The sequence below is a fragment of the Etheostoma cragini genome, chromosome 15, assembly GCF_013103735.1.
Source record: "Etheostoma cragini isolate CJK2018 chromosome 15, CSU_Ecrag_1.0, whole genome shotgun sequence".
In the NCBI taxonomy this organism is placed as follows: Eukaryota; Metazoa; Chordata; class Actinopteri; order Perciformes; family Percidae; genus Etheostoma; species Etheostoma cragini.
The window spans coordinates 4,589,628-4,595,593 of NC_048421.1; the positions used below are offsets into that span (position 1 = coordinate 4,589,628).

At 39.4% G+C, this 5,966-nt stretch overlaps 1 protein-coding gene across 2 annotated transcripts in view; it reads right to left on the reverse strand.

The window, feature by feature from the left end:
- The window catches only part of arhgdig (Rho GDP dissociation inhibitor (GDI) gamma), a 24,893-nt gene that overhangs the window by 13,275 nt on the left and 5,652 nt on the right, over positions 1 to 5,966 (reverse strand). The window lies entirely within an intron of this gene.

Below are 5,966 nucleotides of genomic sequence, written 5' to 3' on the forward strand. Positions count from 1 at the left end.
CACACACACACACACACACACACACACACACACACACACACACACACACACACACACACACACACACACACTCACGAAACCTTTTAAATCTGCGTTTTTATATTTTACGTATTAAACTGTTGTTTCATGCCCTCCTTTGTTGCCCTTTGTGTTGGATTCAATTGATTTATGGAAAGAGCTGAAAATAATTGCTATGGAAAAAGTCTCTCCCTTCCACTTTATATTATACATGGTACATGACTTCATAAATGATTCACCCAGCTGTCTGTATTTACATATCAAACTCTGCAGCTCGCTCCCTCACCAGCGTGCATGTGCACACACGCACTGCAGCGTAAAGCAGGTTTCTGAACTGAGATTAAAACCAGTTTCCTCTAAAATCGAAGAGCTCCTCTTTGATCTCCAGACTTCTGACTTGTCACATTAACCCTATCAATTAACATTTGTTTTGAAGGCAGGGTTTGGTCCACAGAGATGCAACTGAATGGCTTTCTTTTAAAGCTGTAGCATGTAGTAGTGTGAACATGTGAACCTTGAACGTGTCTCCTTTTTCTAAACCAGGACATATGACTTTTATCAGATAAAATAGACTGTATCAATGAATGTGCCAAAGAATCTGACTGACTATAGACTGATTAGTATTGCTACTGTTGGAACATGTATTAATATTTCCAACGTGTAACATTTTGTGCATGGAGCACCTAAATGACCCTTGTGCATCCCCTTAGACAAATTCCTCTGGTGTCCTTAGAGAAAAGAAAAATATCAGAATTAAAAAAACTGCCTTTAAATTATAATATTTTTTTACTTTCCCTGAGTAACCAACCAATTACTTTAACCAATTTAAGTCTTGATCATTCAAGACATTCTCACTAACCAACTTATCAACTACTAAAGCTTGGTCAGGACCCCATGGCATCACTTTTTGTGTGTGTGTGTGTGTGTGTGTGTGTGTGTGTTTTTGTGTGTGTGTGTGTGTGATTCTTCCTACGATATCAGCCCTCCATCTATGTTGTGATATTAACTAGTGGATTTTCTTTGATGGCCCTGAAACTGCCTCACTACCCTAGCAGCTTCTGACATTTTCTGGTCTTCTGCATCATAACACACGTCTGCAGTGAAATATGTGCTACACGTGTAAATATGCACGTGTGTTGTTACAGAAAAGCTTGAAATCATGGATGTTGTGGATTTTTTTTAAATTCACTTTTAGTTTATTTTACACAAAATAAAAGTGATACTAAATGTGTGTAAAGATGGACAGGGAACAAACAGACCTACAGTACAAAACAGGGCCAAGACACATAATTGTATTATTTATGTGGATTTGTAGATCCCTCTGGGTGTAGTGTGAGTGCCAAAACCTTATAATCAAATACCTCAGACTTTTACCTATCACCTGCTAAGTTAAAACCATGTAGCCACAAATGCAGAAGGAATATATAGTTTTACAGCTTTTACACTAAGACACAGTACACAGGCAGCTAAACCAACATGTTTAGGAAAGACCAACACAGCAATCGGACTTGGGATAGCTTGCTTCAAGGGAAGAAGGATTCAAAGAAGTCTATACACACACACACGCGCGCACACACGCGCACACACACACACACACACACACACACAAACACACACACACACAAACACACAAACACACACACACACACACACACACGTCTGGTCATCTTCAGAAAGACCCTGCTAGCAGTTTCCCCCTTTCCCAGTCTTTATGCTAAGCTAAGATGAGCTAAGCTTAGTTAACTTGTGATTTATTTGGGCTTTCATAAGTGGGCCATAGGCTCAATCACCATTGTTTTACCACATTTGGCGATACAAAGTGACTTATTTAAATAAATCTCCATGATAATCATGTTTTAAGTAACCACAGTTAAACTGCTCTTCTTTTTCCTCAGCAGCCTTCCTCTGTTTTAACAATCACTCCCTGTCTGCCTCCTCTTTCCTTAACCCAGATAACTGTTCACTGTGTCAGGAAAACACTTCTTCATCACTATGTGTGTGTCTACCATGTTTGTGTTTGTGCCCTAAGCGTTGATTTGCTGTTTTTTATAGTCCTTTGAGGCCCGCTGTCACTGCTCAGTTCTAATACTATAACGAGACTTCCGGGACACTAAAACACACACACGCACTCACAGCTGAAGATAAAAAAAAGGAATCTTTTAGGTCTCTACAAAGCCAATAACAGCTTCTACAGTGAAGGAAGAATGATCCAAATCACAGCATTACAGCAGGCAATGAGCAGGGTTTGGCTCCATCTCTTAGGCTGCTGTCAGTTTGTGGCCTTTTCTGCCACAACACGACCAGAATCAATATGTCACCTGCAAGATTTCCATGTAAGGCTGCAGACGCCCCGTCAACACTGCAGACACTCATAACACTTCATCATGTTAACCAGCAAATCATTGAAATCTCGTTTCTCTCATGTTTCCTTGTTGATGAAAGGCTGAGATGACAAACGAATGATACCAGCTGCTGTTATCGGGGACATGAACACAGTGAGGATGTCTCATGACACTGTAGATTCTTCACACATTGTAACACTTTCACTACTGAATATGGTTTGCTTGTAATGTTATAGTTGTCGATGGTGATTACGGCCTTCTCATCTAAGACCTAATTGTGTTTTTGCAGTTTTAAAATACAACATTAAATGCTGTAATCCAGTTCACATGCAAAGTCTCTATAGCCTAAAGGTTGGAGAAGCAAGCTTGTGACTGGGTGGTTGTCGGTTCTATCCCTAGACCAATTACCACCACTGAGATGCCCTTGAGCAAAGCCCTTAAACCCAACCACTCCAGCAGATCACACTGCGGTTTTCCTGGCAACTTCCAGGTAGGAATGTGTGAACATTATCAGGGTGCTGCTGCAAAAAAGAGGCATGCTCTCGCTGAATTTTACCTGACTAAATTAAGGTATAAAAATAATGCTATTATTCTGATAGAACATAACATAATGACCTGTTTAAGTGTTCACTTTATTGTCACATTTAAAAGAAAAAAATATAACACTATCTTACTCAATGAAATGTTTAATTAATATGCAATAAAAATGCATCTTTATTCAAGTTAATACACTTTGTTTTGTTGCCACAGCTTTTCTAGCCTAGACTGTTGGCTTTTGGTGATTATTAGCTAACGTTAGCAAGTAAACACACCATAAGGAGCCCGAAAGAAGTGAGAATTCACTGTGTTGTCTCGTAACTGGAACTTGTGGCCATAGCAGCTGCCGGTCACCAACAGTTACATAGTCTTGCTAAAAAAGTAAAAAAATAAACTACTTTACGTTTTCGATTCATCTCCATTCTCGTAAACCCTTTTTTACTCCGGTTTTGCCAGTTACTGTATGCAGTAGGCTATATAGCATACTGTATGTTGCGGTATTACAATGGAAATTACTCTGATTATACTTCTGCTAAAAGCAATCACACTCTGTGTCATCAAGTCCTAGTCACATTGGACTGATGCCTTGGGACCTCTAATAATTTGTAATAATTACAAAGTCTGTCTGTGATCTTAATCTCATGCAAATCTGCCGTGTCAGTAATTTGTTAAGTGCAAATTCCACGGCAAATGACCTACCATATTTTGCCAAACACAGAGGTTCTGTGATAATATTTGTCCCGCGTGAATCAGCATCTCTGTTACTCAGGATTGTACTGGCTGCATTGGCAATTATAAATGAAAGCCTCAACATCATATGTGGAGGATAAGGAACCCACATTCAAAATCCCTTTGATATTTGCAGCAATACTAATAAATAAAAACCCAGACTTGAAACATAAATACCTTTAAATATGCAATGCAATACTAACATTGGATATTTAATATTTCTGCCTTTACGAACACCATTTTGCAGACTAAACATCACAGCTCGACAAAAGAGACCATGGGCAAGTCTAGGGGCAGCAGTTAATTCAGTCTGCAATGACAGAAGACAAGGGAGGACTGAAAGCTGGTCACACTTTTAAATGGCAAGGATTACAACAACATTTGAAAAAATGACTTCATACGTAAGCATTGGGGAATTTTTGCGGATATGAACGAGACCAAGTTCCAGTGAAGCAGGTACCTGCTCTGCTGCCCTTTAAAATTTTCATGGAAGATTCATCTCTGCTCAAAAAGTAAAGACTCAATTTATATTAACTGCTGCTGTAGCGGATGTACAGTGGATTTGTCTTAGAATATGAACAGTAAACTCCAGGATTGCATGGTGTTACAGAAGCTAGTGAAACAGAGGATAGTCCGTATATGATGTCATGACTTTGGCTCTCTATGGACAGAAAACAAACACACACACACACACACACACACACACACACACACACACACACACACACACACACACACACACACACACAGAGACAGCAAGTTTTCTAATTGACTAACTTGATTGGTCTCATATGTGTCTGCTCACTCGTACGACCTCATTTAACACTGCTGGGACAAAAGAAAAGAGGATGAGGGATGATGTGAGGAGTAGATGCAGTTACTTAGACACTTCTGACAAGCTGACAGCATGTGTGAGTGTGTTTTAAAAGCGCTAGGGAGCAGGTAAGGAGAGAAGAGCGGGAATAAGATGAGTGTAAGGCAGGTAAGGAAGGAGGCAGATAAGGGTTAGAGGGAGGTATGGAGGTTGATTTATTTAATCCGACAGTGGGACATAGATGGAAAAAAGAGAATAGGAGGGGGAGACAAAGGTAAAGAAATGAAGAGAGGAAGTGGGTGATAAAAAAGTGAGGGAGGATTAGAGAAAAATTAAGATAGAGAGACAGAAAAAAAAGTAGGAGAGAAAGGGATTTCAATTAGCCCGTTTAAACGCCGTTTGCTCGGTTCCTGCGCTGGTCTTTGCTGATTGACAGCTCATGAAGAGTGTTCTGCAACATGGGCCTCACCCACTCACCCACTCTCTCTCTGTTTACCACGCACGCACCCACACACACACACACACACACGCACGCACGCACACACACACACACACACACACACACGCACGCACGCACGCTCTCTTTCCTGGTAACAGCTGCTGAAAGAGCATGTAGCTCGCATGCGCCAACATCTCCCTTTATTTCTTTTCTTTTGTGTTTAACTCCTCTTCTGCCTTCTCTCTTTGTAATCTTCCACATACTCTCTTCTGCTTCATCTTCCTTCCACTTATCTCCCTCCTCCTCTCCTTGTGACATCCCCCTACTCATTGCCGTTTATCGCTTCTTATTTTTCCTAACCCCAAAAACCTCTTTCCCTCAATGTTTCTCGCCCCCCTTCCTCCTCGCTTCGTCATTTTGCTTCCTACTCTCGCCGTTTATCTTCCACTCAGTCACCTCCCACGTTCACATCAAAATCTCCTCCTCCTCCTCCTCATTTAAAAAAAAAAAATCATAATCTCAGCCAAGTGTTTTTTGACAAGATTGGATGTGGCACAGTCACAAAAAACAGCACAGACAGCGTTATTCCGTTGATTCCCTGGTTTATTCTCATTTGAAGCAGTTTCTTGACACTAGAGAAATGATGCAAAAACAGCAATGAAAATATATTTATAATAACCCTCATTAATAGAAGGTAAATTGATAGTTAGTTCATCTTTAGTTAATTGTCATTTACCTGTTAACAAACTGTCCTTTGACTGTTAACAAGCAATTGAATTAGAATTGATAAAATATTAGTAGTGCTGTAAATGAACAGATTATTGTTACGCACATTACATCCCTCATATACTATATTAGGTATGGAGTTATTGTTGAAAAATGTGTGTAAGCCTTTAAGAAAACATTTTTAAAACTTCTATAAAGGGGTTACTACTTGGTTTGTAAACCGTCTTTAAACAGTGTCCGGATAGTGATTGTAAAGTTGACAGATGACTATAATACCTTGTGAAATAGTTAATGAATACTTTGTAAGTGATATATATATATATATATATATATATATATATATATATATATATATATATAT